This window comes from Hetaerina americana, unplaced genomic scaffold (assembly GCF_022747635.1).
Source record: "Hetaerina americana unplaced genomic scaffold, ioHetAmer1.1.p SCAF_43, whole genome shotgun sequence".
NCBI lineage: Eukaryota > Metazoa > Arthropoda > Insecta > Odonata > Calopterygidae > Hetaerina > Hetaerina americana.
Window position 1 is genome coordinate 976,094 of NW_027287019.1, and position 16,383 is coordinate 992,476.

Here is a 16,383-nt window from a genome sequence, read left to right on the forward strand (position 1 = left end):
ACCTTCCTTTGAAATATTCTATCCCCTATCAACATTTTAAGTCATTATCCATCTGATCATAGCATAAATCTCGGCCGATGACGTTTTCACGCGAAAGTCAAATTTCAATTCAGTGTATTGCCCGATGCGTTTTATCCCCATCGTTGTCGTAAATTAAGTGACTATGTTTTAACTTGCAACGGTTGCCGCTGATGTAACACCAGAATTGAATTAAATCAACTCATACTACACACAAAACACATAATTAATTGACATTATAAAAAAACATTGTGTCCAAAAAATATTTTTTTAATTTGTCCAGACCTTTCATTGGACAGACCTCGTTACTGGATCTGAATAAAACATTTTTCACCAGAGAAAAAAATATTTTAACCCGCGACTGGTAAAGATGTACGAAAAAAAGTAAACTGAAATCCGAGATTTTTATTTACGCTGGCGAATTATTGAGTAAACATAAATTCGAATGAATCGTGCATACTTAGATCTTAGCCATTCTGAAATGTCACTTAAATACAATACGCAAGTTGTATGCCTAGTTCACTTGATCAAATGTACATTAGATCGACCTGCTTGCACACACTATTAGATATTAGATTAATGCCTAAAAATTAAAAATATCAGTGAATAAAATAAAAAACAATAGGTGGTATCGTAAGGATAAACTTATATTAAATCCACCCTTGGTAAATAAACCAGAGATTGGTTCGGATGTACAGTTCACCTATAAGAAGCCGCTAGGGTGTTTTAAATTCATTTTGTTTTAACTTTCACGGGCTATAGGAGATCTTTCTCTTCTCCTGCCCAACGGAGTTTTCTATGTTTCTCACGAAGTTTTGTGAACCGAAAAATTACACCATTTCTTTGAATGGAAATATCTCGCGGTTACTTGCTAGCACAATTGTTAACAAATTGGATCCAGAAACCTAACTTTGTTCACCATCATTATGAAGCTGACAGAAAACCAATTCGTAGAATTTTGCCTCAAGTCTCTCAATCAAATATTTCATTCAAGTCTTAATTTAGACACATATATAGCTGATAAATATAGGTGTGACAACATTGACTTACATGAAGTATTTGTAAATTCTTAAGTTGAAGATAGGAATCGGTGATGTAGCTAGAAGATTCATTGAGACCATGTAAACTGAATTCAGTTTGCCCGCAAGAATCCCTGCAGAGATAGAGTAAGAACATCAAAGGGAGTATCAGGAGGAGAAAAGGAGCAAAGAAGGAAAGAAAGAATAACAAGTTGAGGTAAAGAATAAATAAAGTATTGAAGTGGGAAGCCAAAATATTGGTCACATGGGAAGGGGGAAATGTGGGGAGAGAGGATAAGACGAAAATAAGTAAAGCATAAAAGTGAGGGCAGAATGAAAAGGAGCCCTCCAAGCACCCTTGCCTCCGGAGGGCCCAACACACCACCCCCTCCTTTCCTTCGACCCTCGAAAGGGATCTCTGGTTCCGTTTCCATTTTTTGCCACTCGGGTGGAGTGGCGTGACGATAGTATTCATACGAGTCAGGGAGAGAGCCGATTCTGCTCCCAATGTATTGGCAGGAAATATGTCCCAGTTTCCTTCCTCCACCCAACGTGTGATCTTCCACCTGCCTCCCCACCCACTCCCTAACCACATACCTTAAGGGGCGCGGTCTTTCAAATGTCGCCGACTCTCGTCGCCACACGCCACGCTCGCTCTATTAGAGTGGGTGGACGACACTTCGAGAGTACGATATCAGTTATCCATAAGTTGGCCATCATCCGTTAAAGGCAGATCATGATTACGTAAGTGCGTCGTAGCTTTATTGGGGTAAGGGTTTAGCGAAATAAGACCGAGACTTGACAGGTCGTCTAGAAATCGCGTCTTATTAATTGCGCAACCCAGCCTAGATTCTTACGCCTGGAAACAGACCGTTAATATTATAATTTCAAGTATTGAATCCGCTACTCATTAATACACACATTTAGCTTGTGTCACCGTTTATTATGCTATTAATTCCGCGTCCATGCGAAAGCTCGTTTGATAGCTTATGTTGACTTAAGAGCATGCTATGATTTCCGACTTTTGGGATTCCTACGGCCACAGAGTGGGTGGATACGCCGTCTCTCCCTCCTTGACAACCGTGCCTCTCTCGAAATAACACGAATTCAGCAATGTACAAAGGCTGTATTTACAGGGCCGAAGAAACATACGGATTTGAATCTGGGACCGCATACCCTGCCGGAAAATAATATTTCTCGATCTTCCCGGTACCAAATTTTCAAATCCCAAAAAGTGAAAAATATTATTAAAAATATGGAATATGTTTTCTCGAAAACATGTACGCATCTGGATGCTGCCTAAATTTAGCATGTGAATTTTAGTTCAGTGGAATCCATCGGGGGAACTATGTTGTCCGTGTTCTCTCAAAGTTGCCAATGGAGTTCTTGAAACTTGATACAGACTACTCGCTTAAAGTGTTCCTTAGTCATGCAAGGGAAGTTTTCTCAATCGAATTGTTTGCCATTGAATTATTAAGGTAGTACATAAGTGGACAACCGTAAATTTTTCATAATTGGAAGAAAAAACAACGTTGAAATATTCTCTATGAAGTACTTAAAAGCGTCTTCATTTTACCCGCGCCACCTACAAAAAGGGCCACTTCCCACCGATGTAAAATAAATGTGAAGTTCTTTCATTAAAAATAAGCATTCGAATACAAGATAGATTTTGAGTTATTGCGAAAGAAGTTGACTATTACTATAATTGGACAGTACATAACCCTATGTCGACCGATATCAGTTTATAGATTAATTGAAGTACTTCCTTCGAGAAGTTGAGAAGAATGAAGTCAAATGCAATTACGCTGGATGGTTACGGTATGAAGGTGCCAACCTTTTGCATTGCTTCTTTGTTAATTTCAATGGCAAACGTTGAGGCACGAAGCTTAGTAAGGCGTAATATGACTGCAATAACACTATTTCACTACCTAGGAAGTGATTAAAGCTAAGGTCATATAAACACTCACGCGTTAGGGCAAAACCCTACAAACAGCATTATGAATAGATGTGGGGAAAAATGTACTGCAGATCAAATTACAAATTGCTAAAATTATTCATAAGAGTACCCTTATATATCAACGCATAGTGCCTACGCTAGTTGTGGTACGCTTCATGTAAGGCATCAACAGGTACCTCGTTCAGGCACCTTGTCATGGTCTCTTTGACATAATCCTGTGGTCAAAAATGGTTCTTAAGGGGATTATACTTGGGTCGTAAGACCCATATCTCGTCACCAGTAACCGCCTATTCTAAAAATTCTGGTCACTTTCACAGCAGTCCAAGAGGTCTAAGGTAAGATTGTCACACAAGCAGTCTTCCGACAGCACCCTGGGGGTCATGTTGGCACACCTTTCTCATGGATAAATATTCTGTAAAGGTGCAATACACTGTGGTTTTCTGAATAGTGAACTCTTCCGCAAACATCCTGACACTTGGTGGTCAATCAAAATTGAGCCTGTGTCTCACTTTTTGCACGTTTTCATCACACTGTGTTTTAGATGGATATCCAGGGCATTTCTCATTGTAAACCTCCTCGTTACCATCCCAGAACATCCTGTCGAAGCAGAAAACTATCACTTGGGACATTTTCCCATCTCCATAAACATCATCAAACGTCTCTCGGTCTCCGCACCATATGCATAGCTTAATGCACATTTTTATCGCATCTCATTGCTCCTTGGAAATCAGCAGCATGAATTCGTGAAGTGAACTTCAACAGGGGTCCGGTCTAGCAGCTATCCGCACACTGTAAATTACTACAAGTTAATAAAGTGGGTCGCATTGCTTTCCCGAGATCCCCCATTACCTTTCCCACCATAAATAATCCCACTAAGCCATCTGAATTGGTGGCGAAAAATCATCGTAATTATTTTTGTGAAGGACCCTGTATACGTCATTTATAGGTAAGGGAAAAATTCTTACATTTTATTTCAATTCCAAAATTTATTATTGCTATGCCGATGATTATTTCTGTTCAGTAGAAAATACATTGACATTTTGTGTCTATAATCTGTGTAAATAATCGTATATTAGTGGGTTTCACCGTGTCTATCTAGATTTATTTAAGATGTTACGTAAAGGGAATGTATATCCCAGCATTCTTCGTTGAATTTGGCGTTTTGATTTAGATCCATTGGGGTAGGACTTCAAAAGCACTGCGTTTTTGTTTATTCTCCTCCTCTTCTTCAAATAGTGCCACTCGTAAATGGCGCGAGACGAAGATCACCTTTGACAGCTGTTAGTCAGCGTCACCTTAGATATCACCGTAAATATATTATAAAATACGGCAATATTTATGAGAACACTTTACTGCAATGCTTTATCATGCTATACTTGGAATTATATTCAGACGTAATTAGTTCATGAAACCTCAATTAGTTCTTTTCAAAAATTGTTATAAACATATATTCAATGTACGAAATATACTGGCAATCTAAAACTTTATACAAATTGATGAACTTACAAATGAAATCGATATACATAATTTCCATGAACTATGTAAAAGTTAATAAAATGTCTGATAACTACCAGAATATTTTGCCAAAATAATTAAAGTAAACAAGGTTGGGATACGAGATTACGCATTATCGGATTTTCTCGATTTTAACCATACCAACTAGCTACTAATTGGCTGCGAACCTTTATGTTTAATAGCACAGCTATGAAGTTTATTAAAAATGCATTTACACATACCATTTAACAATGAAGTGCTATAAATTTAAAAAGAGATTAGGAAGTAATCCCTGTTAAATTCTATGATTTACTAACCAAATTCGTGCCTGGAGAAATAAAAAACCACTTCCATAAGACGATTCAAAACCCAACGATTCGGAACCATGAAAAAAAATGTGCAGCTTTTCAAAATATTCGTTCGTTCCGTTGAAACACCCCTGGGAGCTGATGGGAGGGAGAGCTTTGTATCGTATGAAAGCCAAAGCGCCGTCCTATCGATTTCCTTTGATACATTCATCAGATATCCTCTGCATCTATCCCCATAAGTCCAATTTCACAAAGCGACACACCGAGTCGGCCTTAAAAGCCAAATGAACTCAGTTCAGCTGAAACTACTATTATCAAAATCAATCAACTAATTTTTATCGAATAAAAAATGATCCTAGGCACTGATAAGGCCTAAAGTTCGAAAATTAAATATAAAGAGGCTTTTATTGAGCACATTTTATGCTATCCTCGAGACATTTTTTCTAAATTCTCATTACTGCATAATAATCCTGAAATTTTATTTAGCTATGAGTACATTCCCTAGTATCATTAACGTTTAAGGCTATTTTATACTTTGAGCTAGAACATATTGTTAAGTTAACTCTATTTATTCAGAAAAAATAAACTAGAAAGAATTGGAGGCATACTGGAAATTTAGAAAGACATAAAATTTAGACTAGTAAGAGGCAGACTGGAATGTTCATTTAGAAGTCGATTGTAAAAATAAATAGTAGTTAAGAAAAGGAATGAAGTATAAAGTTCATTTGCTTTCGGTTTTGAGGAATTGCACTAAAGCGCATGATTGGTAAAATTATTCAGTAGAGCTAAAAACATACTACTTATTATTCGACCATAAGCAACTCCTACATTTTTAAGACTACTGATTTTACAAAATCATCACTCCTCTCCCAAGAATTTATTCCAATTCAAAAATGACACAAATGATATACTGGGGTATTTTAATACGATGACTAAGGCAACATTTTGGAACCCACTGTTAAGTTACCGATCGTTCCTCCCTTTCTACTGCCACGTCCTCTTCATTTCTATGCAACAAGCAAAATTTTCAAAGAGAAATCAAAGGTAAACGAAATTGAATTGGCATATTATAAGATATGAAGACATTTTAAAAACAGAACTTGAATGGAAAGTTTGATGGAATATTTTTCTGATGGCCCGCAAGAAAGACCTGAAGCATGGAATGTTGGTCGTATGCTGGCATAAGACGGTAGGCAAAAAATTGAGTGGAATAACTGTAGAAACAAGGCCTTTAGATGATGATTATAATTTCTGAAAAATGTTTGTGTAAGGAAGTCATTTCCTTTAAGTATCTGCGATATTAACCTTTACCTCGATTTCGTCTACGTTGCAATACAAAATAATGAACGAAATAGGTCAACGCAAATAGCACTAAATGAATATTTTGAAATGTTGCAGAACATGTAACCTTTTATTAATGGGAGAGACTGTTACTTCCAATGCAGCTTCAATACACATGCAATTCCTAAACATGGTTTTTCCTAAATGTTTAACGATCTTCTTACAAAATATTTGCAAAACATTAATCACATGTCATTTTACAGTAATATCATGACAAGGTCACTTTCTTATAATATAGCATTGATTAAACAAAATTTTTCAGCCAGTAATTAACTCTACATTTATTATATTTAAAAACAAACCATGTTGCAGTGATAATTTTATCAGACAGTGCAAGGAAGAAGTGCGAACGTATAACTTTAAGAATGTTCCCTCCCTACCGTAGCAAGGTTCCCTACCAAGACCAAATACGAGAGAACTTTGAAACCCAAATACTTGGCGAGGAAATTCTAGTCCCGGGCTTCAAGGGTTAGATAATGCCAGATTTTTCTATATAAAATCAGTCCGTTTAAATGTTATTAAGGAGAGCAAAAGCCAAGGCCTTTTTTTTTGCCCAATTATTTTCATACCACGATATCGGACGATATATATCTTTTTTGAGTCCTCATTATTTACGGATTTTGATTGTTGTACGGCTATATTTTTTATTTGACAATGAATAATTCAAACTATCTCTATAATTAAGGCGGCCTTTATATTTCAGATAAAGACACTGATAATTTTGTGTGCGCCAAATTAAGAGTCATAAATAAAGGAAAACCGCCAAGCACCAGGATTGTTGATAATAACTGGAAAGAAGATTAGGTTATGAAAATATGTTTTGTCACCTATTCAGATGAACAACAATGGCTTGCGAGAGTTTAGATACAAGTTACCCAGGACTAGGCATTACAGGATTACTGTACAGTCCGGAAGATCAATAAAACAATTAGGATTCACTCACAAGCATACAGAAAGCCTAAAACATTTTCATGGCAAACGTACTTCAGAAAGTTTAAAATTATTCATAGAGATAACATAATTCAGGGAAAAAACTAGGGGAAATGGACTAAACACAGACGAATAAACACTAGCCAACCCTTTATATATTTGAAAAAGACATTATACGACTACCATGAAAAACTGATATTTTTTTTTTAACCGAGGTCAGTTGCACAACCGTACATTTAATTCGCCCGGGATTAGCGGACACATTCACATTTTATATTTAATTCAGTTATTTGGCAGGATAATGTTTAGCCTTTATAAAAATAATGCATCTAAGTCACTTAGTCAGTAAACGATGGCGTGAGCTCCAAGGTTACGCCATGGAGCGTAACTCTTTTTTACGAAACCATTGTGTAGCATATTCCTTTTCTAATGGGTCCGTTCACTGAGGCGTAAAATCATAAGTATAACAATTTTTGCAGCAAGTAATAGTTATTTGATAAATTCTAGCTAAGACAACTTAAGAATATGTAAACAAATTACAGTTTTAATTTTAAATTTTATATATTTTATTTAAATTGAACCTTTTTTATTTCAAATGCTGAATGTTAGCTTCCAAAAAAGATTCTTCATTTTGCTTGCAGGCTCATACTTCCGTTTTCACAGTTATCCAATATCTCATCCTTCTTTTAATAACGGCTTTTGAACATAAACTGGCTATGTGTCAGTCTGGTCATTATCATTGCAGTAAATATTCCTGCGTAGATGAGCAGTGATTTAGTGAGAAAATTTGGGGAAGGGGAGAGAAGGTTGAGATATGGAGGGGAGTATTAGTGGGGCTGCCGCGAGTGGGAGAGAAAGAAGGTTTGAAGGGGCCTTCTAATTGAAGGAAGGGTGGCGGTGTGAAAGTCGGGGGGAAGGGCCCTGATGCTGCTGATGGGATGGGGGCGGTGTGAAAGGGAAACCCACCCCTTGGGGTTCGGGCTGAATTGAAGGATAGGCTCAGTTACATGGCCGAAACACAGATGGCCGCTTCATTTCCAACCGAAAATCAAACTCCTCCTAGCCCACCAAAATCCCTTCTTCCACGCACACACCGAAACTAAAGCCGACCCAACTCCAGTTTCCTCCCTAAACCAACCCCCACTAACAAGTCTTCCAGCCACCCTTCCAACACCGGCTGACCAACCAGGGGACTCCACCCACTTCGCTACCTCTTCAAAAAATATAAGGACGTAAAAAAATACATCCACCAACTTTATTTTTATGGAAAAATAAAAGAACGTAAGGCTTTTTTTCCCGCGAGCGTCAGCGGCGAAAAGCAAATAGGATCGCTGGAAGACCTCAGTCTACTTGAGAAAGGGAAATGGAGACGAAGGGGATGAGGTGGGGAGGGGGGTAGGGTTAGGAGGGAAGGAAAAGGTTTTAGTTAAACGGAATAGGAGAGTGAAGGGTGTGGGCATGACTGGGAGCCCTGAAATGGAAGGGGTGTGAGGTAGGGGGAACGAAGGGACCACACGCTGTCTAATTGAACCACGTTCAAGGGGTTGGCTTCGGCCGAGTGAGGGGAATAAGAGGAGGGAAAAAAATTAAAAAAAGGAGAAAAGAAAGAACGAATGGTGAGAGAGAAGAAAGGGACGAGAGAGAAAGATAGATGATGGAGGGAAAGGAAACACCGTGGACTTCTCTTTTATCCTCGGAGAGGAAACAGGAGGAGGTAGCAGATTGGTGAATGCTTTGTAGGAGGAAAAGAATGGTGAAAGTCGTCCACTTTTCTGGAAAGGCGGGGAAACCTTTACCTCGGGGCTTGGACGAGTAAGGCTACTAACTTTTTGCTGGATAGAGGGAATAAGGCGCTAAAGGGAGAAGTCAGCTGACGGCGGCGTAACTTGTCAGCTCGTGTATAGGGAGGAATAGGTTTCTATTTTGTTGGCGGGGTCGATTGAGGTTTTTCTTTAATATGCCGCTTTTTCCCCCTCACACAAACCCCGACCCGGACCTTCCATTTTACTTCAAACTTCACCCAAATCTCGCTTTCTCTCTCCACCACGTCCCTTTCAATTACATTTCCTCACTATGGTTTTTCTAGGAATTTTCTCTGCTTTCTTTTTTCGAATAAAACTATTCCAAAAAACTGAAGCGTTTTTTCTTTGAAGTTAAAATAAAACACTTATAGACTAAAAATTGATTAGAAATCATAATGGTTAGATTACTGATAAAAATGTTACCGTGAGAGATTTTAACCCTCTTCGAGAAGTTTAATGTCCATATAAAGTATTCCATATTCATCCATCTCCGGCTGATTCTATTCATAGCTCCTCTTACGGGCATAACAAAATAGGTTCCAAATACTTAATCTTAATAATTCATGAGAAATGAAAAACTTTTATGCTTATATCCATTCCATTATTAGCATTGTGCACACGTCGTTCCTTTTGGAAAATGGTCAGGTTCCATCACAGTAAGCACGATATGTACATAGATATTTATATAAATGACAGGAATAAATGCATAAAAATTCAGAAATATGACTATAATTAATATTATTGGTATTATATCGGTAAAGGTAATGTTTAAGATAGACATAGCAAATATAACGGTGAGGTGATCCACTTACCTGCCTCTCCTAACAAATGAGTATGTAAAATCGAACACTATAATATCTCTTCAACTCCACAAACATCCATCATCCCTTCATATCCGTCCAGTATACCTACTATTCATTAAATGAAGAAGAGAATGTATTTTTCCACTCTGTTCATTACCAACCTCTTCTTTATTAGTTTCAACGCCTAGGCGTCATCAGGTACTAACGCCTCAGCATTGAGACTAGTGGTGCTAAAATAAAGAACATTGTAAAATTACATTGTGTTCTTCATTAAATGAACATAAACTTCCACAAAGTTGAGCTAAAAACAATCGAATACAAGTCTAATCTTTCCTTACCATTTTCTTCCAAAGTTTTTGTTCAATATGTAAACCACCGCTCGCTGTCACTGTCTCTGTCTTTCCTTGTTCCCGACCGTTGTGTAGTACTTTATAAATGTCCCTTCAGGAGTCCTCGCTATCCTTCTATCTCACCTCGCACAGCCCTAAAAACAAATTCTGAGGAACACACGCTTCACGGCCTACCTATACTCTAGCTCATTCTGTTCAACCTTCCAGGCATGAATGGCATAACAAGTAGTCCCTATCACCTTTCCTGCGAAATTAGCTCTAAGGGGCATCAGAACACCCAAGACTTTCCACCAAATCCAAGTTGTATTCCATAGGGAAGAAATGTAAATAATTAGGGAATAGAAATGCATGCACACGTGCACAACAACATACACATACTAGTGTGTAATATATATATATATATATATATATATATATATATATATATATATATAATATCAAAAAAGTAATTGGCTGAATACTTGCATGGATTATGATAAAAACCGATTAAGAGGAAGAGCAAAGAATGTAAACCCAGAATTTCTTAAATTAGAGCTTTACCCCAATACAGAAGTCTTTGTTTTCTCACCTTGTGTTTAATCGTAAAAAGAAGTTTAATTCTAATCTGATCTAATCTAATCAAAGTTCTTAAAATCAACAAAATAACGACATAATAACACATTTGAATAAATTCATGACATCATTCCTTTATATACATAAAATATCAAAAGCAGTAAAAAGGGGTGGCTACACGAAAACCTGTATAGTTGTTAAATGACCAATTCTGCTTTTCTTGTTTTGAGTTCTTGTATTAAAATTAATACATGAAATCTTCCTGTAAAACAATCTAATGAGACACAACTGACTTGTGTCTATACTTCTTGTGTCGTTAATGGTTTCCACTTTTATTTCTAATGCGGTAGTTTGGCAATTTACCAATCGATACCTATTCTGAGAGTAGAATTTTCACAATTGAGTGTGATATTGGTGCATGTAAGCTGATTGTCTAGTGTCTTACAAAGCTATTAATACTTATAATTGCATTGTAGAATCAATAATAATTTAACTATTGATTTAAAAACAGAATAAATTGCAAGAAGCATAACCATATAGTTGAATAACCTTCTAGAAAGATCTTGCCTAAGCCATTAAGCATTTTTTGGAATCCAACATGGTCCGACCATTGAATGGATGACCACGCATTACAATGGAAACTAAATACGTTCAGGCCCATAACATTGCTCTACAAAGGAAAGAGACGTGACAACGCTAGCTAAATTCAAGTAAATTTTAATGCTTTGACGAGTAGGTTTCTATAATTACAACTCTAAAAATACTTACATCAGCGAACCTATTCCGTAGAACAGCTGTGAAATAACCGTTAGCCCCAACAGTGCATTAAAGCAAATGATTGGAATGCACGCAATTACATAAGACTTGTGCCGCAAAATATTGAAGCGATACTATTTTCAAATAAGGGCAAGCTTGAGGTATTTTATAAAATAATGAAGCATGCATACAGCGTTAAGCTAAAGAAAATATGATTTAAATATGTATAGGAGTAACTGCTAAACAAAGTCTAGGGTTTTAATTTGTTTGAGAGGCATTTATCTCTGGTGTCGTGATTAACGAAATAGAATTCTTTACCAGAAAGAATGTCACACCATTCTTGCAGAAACAAAATCACACCACGATGAATTGATTAGGTTACCAGGTAATTATCTAAAGCAAATCTTATAACTCTGTTCTTTGCATTTGATTTTTTTTAAAGAATTGATGGAACGACTACCATTTTAAGAGATGTTCACAAGGCAAAAGGTAAATTATTCAACACGAAAAAAGTGTGACCGTTTTAAATATCAATAAATTATAAATGTGTTTTTATATTTTTTCTAGAATTTACGAATTAAATCACAAATTTTTATGAAATGATTGAATATCCGTCATTTATTGGAATGTTTTTGTTCTAAGACCATGTGTAATGTCTCGAAATATTTGACCGGTAATCACTACATCATTTAATCTATGAAAATATCCTTTTGAGATGAAAAATTGTCTTCAATGCAGCGATGAATAACGGCGAGGAATGAAATTGAATAACCTCTGGAAAGAGAAATATTGTTGATAGAGATGACAGAGAAGGCAATATTAAGTATACTAATTGCTGAGGCAAAATGAAGAGGAGAGTCACTACTTTTTACTGTTCACCTCCAGAAAGAGCCTTCTTGTGGCAAATGTATATTTTTTAGAAAGTATTGCATAAAAAAACATTATACAGAGTAGGAAAAAATTCAAGTTGACTTTTCTCTAGTTTAAGAGATTTTTCCTAAGAATACAGTACAAAACATACAGAGAGTACAAAAACTAGTCAGTAGGGCATATGGGCAGTGGTTACAAATTGGATTTGGGAAAGACGTCTGTTAATTTCAAAATATATGTAAAGGGCAATGAAGTATCGAATAAGAAATATGTTCTTAATGAATTTGTATCCTTGGCGATGGAAGAAAAAACTGAATATAAAATATTAATTCATTTCCCCCCTCGATGATTCTTTCGAATAAAAGGTCATGAAAACATGAAATTTGTATGTGCTCCCAGTGATAACGCTTAAGTTAACACTCGGTGGGCCTTAATGGAAGCTGTATTCAATTTTATTCTCTCAAACTCTGGAGAATATGTTTATGTCAAGTACCTCGTAAAAGTCAATTTAGCATATGATCCTCTCAAAATCTGTAGCTATCTCTTTTCAACCGGCTTTTGTGCGCCTTTTATTTGATCCAATCGAATATTCTTACTTCGTCACATTTTCCTTTAATCAGCCTTTAAATTCCACCGCCTCATTCAGCTGGTTAATAAATGGAGACGAAATAAAAATATACACCTTTCTGCCATGTTTAGATAACGCTAAATGTTCTCCGTTGGCTGCCTCCCTGCTGCATAGATGCATACAAAAATGCCCTTTTTTGCTCACGCTCCGATAGAGCTCATTTTCTTTTTAAATATTATTTTTTCGATTGCAGAAGATCCAATAAAAACCAGAGTTTCAATTAGAATCCATGCTGGGCCTTCAAGCCTCAACTCAAGCAGAAATTGCCATTTTTCACGACAATTTAAGAATAGGGTCATGAAAGGCAATTCCAGCGTGTTCATCCGCAATAAAAAGCTAAAATTAAAATGCAAAACCAATTATTGCATAAATGCAACAGGCATGTGTGCAATGAACACTGCGGAAAAATTTCTTTTTATCTCAAACCAAATTAAAACCGAGATTTATGCATTAAATGCATTAAACTTCACAAGCTTTTCCTTCATTCACTAAAATTGATTTTCAATAAAAATCAATGTATGGATTTGTAATTTATTTATGCCTAAAACAATTAATAAAAATTGATTGATTATAGTACAATATTGATAAAGTGCATTCGAAAAAATCCATGAACATAATGAAATGAGTCTCACAGACTCGCTTTTTCTGGATAAGTAAATTAGCTGGCCCAAAAAAGGATTAACTGGAATAATATACATTACTCTAATAATAATAGGTATAGAAAGGTCTTGGAATGTATCGAAAACATTAATCATGGAATTTCAATTCCATAAAAAAAACCTTACTCTCTCAAGTGTTACCCTAGTTCAGTAGCAATTAAGAGCTTTTCAAGAATACTAATTTTAGCTAGTTAAATTTGCTTATGCAGACGTTGAATACAAAAGAAATAGGACCTCGACTATTCTCTTTTAGATTTTTCATTCATGGCATTGACAACACTTGAAAATACAAATTTCAAGTGGTAGTTATGCACATGATCAATTCCTTAGTTCGTTCTATTTATTAAATAAACCGTTTCTATCACTGAATTCGTCGCTGTTATTTACATCTTCGGTCCAGATCCGCGTCCAGGTTATTACATCTTGCTACTGTAACTCTTGAGTCCAGAAATTTAAACGCCGTCGACCGCACTAAGGACAGCCAATCCACCTGATTGAAAGGGCTTCCCTTTGAGCACCCTGACACCCTTCGGCAAACGAGGTGGCAGAATGCCTCTTTCCTCTCTCTCCGCTACTCAGACCGATCACAAGCATCGCTGACCAAATTCGTTTGAAATTTAGAGCACCATATATCTCTAATCTTGGTTCAAGCAACCAGAGCGAAAGAAAGAAGCACAGTGGACGAGCACTTGTCAATGCTTAGTAAGCTCAATAATCAGATTGTAGCCAGATAACATTCGAAAATCTTTGGATATCGGGCGTATTATCTTTACTCTTCCTGGCATGTCACACCTATCTCCTCATGATGAGGTAATCTCAACGGGAGATAGGGTTACCCAACTATATAAAACGTATGCAAGATGAACGTTTTAGAAAGCAGAAAATGATGAAAAGAGTTTCATGAAAAATGTATACTTTCATGAAAATGTCAGAAAGCAATTTGAAATGTTACTATCTATTATTTTTAATTCTCATTAATATAAAAATTCGACTCATCATTTTTCGGGGAGAAGGATTTGAAAACAATATATCAAGCTTTTACGTAAATGCTATACGAGTACGTATGTAAATCCTTGAGCATAAGTTCAAGAGAGAGAGAGAGTTTGAAATATCACATAATGCAATAACCAACACCGTTGGACAGGAAAATATGCGAATTATACCTTTTAGACATCGAATAACTTTCTACTCAGAACCATTTACATTTAAATGTAATCTAAACGTTTTCTTTAAAGCAGTAACAATCATCAACCTTAAACGTTTGGCACCAAAAATGACAAATTATGTATACTTTTACAATAACCGGAATCTATTCCTCAGGAAACTAATCAGTGGACCTCAGACCAATCCGCCTAAACATCGAATCAATTTAAATTCTCCAGACTTGACCACAGTTCCTATTCAGACTTAATCAAAACGAAAAATATTATTTTTTCACCCTAAGGCTTCCATGGAGCGCGAACATCAATATTGATTTCTACGTGTTCATTTGCTATGGGTAGAAACAAAATATTGGTTTTTTCCTCATAAAAAAACCTATACTCTAAATCCATATTAACTCACCACTTCAGGTTGTGAGCCTTAATGTGGATGGAAACGTAGGCATAAAAAAAATCAGGGAAAATAATTTTTCCGCGCCTTATTAAATCGTTCCATGAGTTTTCTTTCCTTTCTTCCTTTGAAGGCGCAAAAGCTTTAACCATTGGGATTAAATATTGAAGGGCCACGCATCCCTCCAAACCGGCATCTCACTCTTTGCGCTGCGAGCATGTCGTTCTCGAATAGGGGTGGAATGAGCCGATTGGCTCGCGAAAGTGATGGGAAATGGGATTTGAAAAAATTCCCCAAGTGTCAGATAAAAAATTGATAACTTATTTCGACGCGAGGAGGAGATTGTGAGGGAAGTCTGAGGTACAGGCTGGCGGTGAGGCTGGAGAGAGGTTGTGGCTGGAATGCGATGCGAGAGGATTTTTAGAGGGAACGTGAAAGTAAAGGAAGTAGAATTATAAGCGGCAGAATAAAAACTGTAAAAGTAGGTATTGTTTTTTTTATATTAACGTTAAGGGCAAATGGAATGGCACAGTTTCAGAAAAACGTTGACTTTATGTATGCCTTGTCTTTATAAGACATTTCCTAATATTGTTTATCCTGACATTATTCGCCAAGGTACATATTTTCCTTTCAGAAACGACAGGTGTTATTAAAAGAGAATTGAAATGAATATACAGGTATAGAAATCCATGTAAAAACGTATGTCCTGACAGAAAACTTATGTGCATTGATAAAATTTTAATAAGTCAGGGAAAAATATCAAGGTAAAATTTATTGTGCCTGAGATGAGATAAATGTTTACTATTTTATATTAACATCAAGACACTCTATTAGCACCTGACATTTGGCAAAACGATTAAAGTCATACGGTCATTTGGAGTAAATTATTCTGAATAGTTTCATTTAGGTAAATTACAATATATAGTATACTCAAATTAAATCAATTGCTTAAAATAAATGCCTGAAAAGTAAAAAATAAATAAAATAAGCTCAGAAAGTCAAAACTAGAGCACAGAAAGCAAATAAAGTTCACAAGTAAAATATTAAAAATACATGCCTTTACAAATTTTGACTTCCATTGAGTATAAAAAATAATTACTTTAAGTATTAAGAGGAAGACAAGAGTTCATCTTTGAAAAAAAGCTATTATCCAAGTTAAATAACGGACGTACCAGTTCAATATCTTAATTCCTCAGCAAGTAAAGCGTTTAAATGCATCAGGGAAATAAATCACCCCCCCCCCACGTGTTACATAACTAAGAGAAAATATATGAGATTCAAAAGAGAAACACAGGAACAAGAAAAATATTTCATCGTGATTAGCAAATAAAATTATAATTAGTGA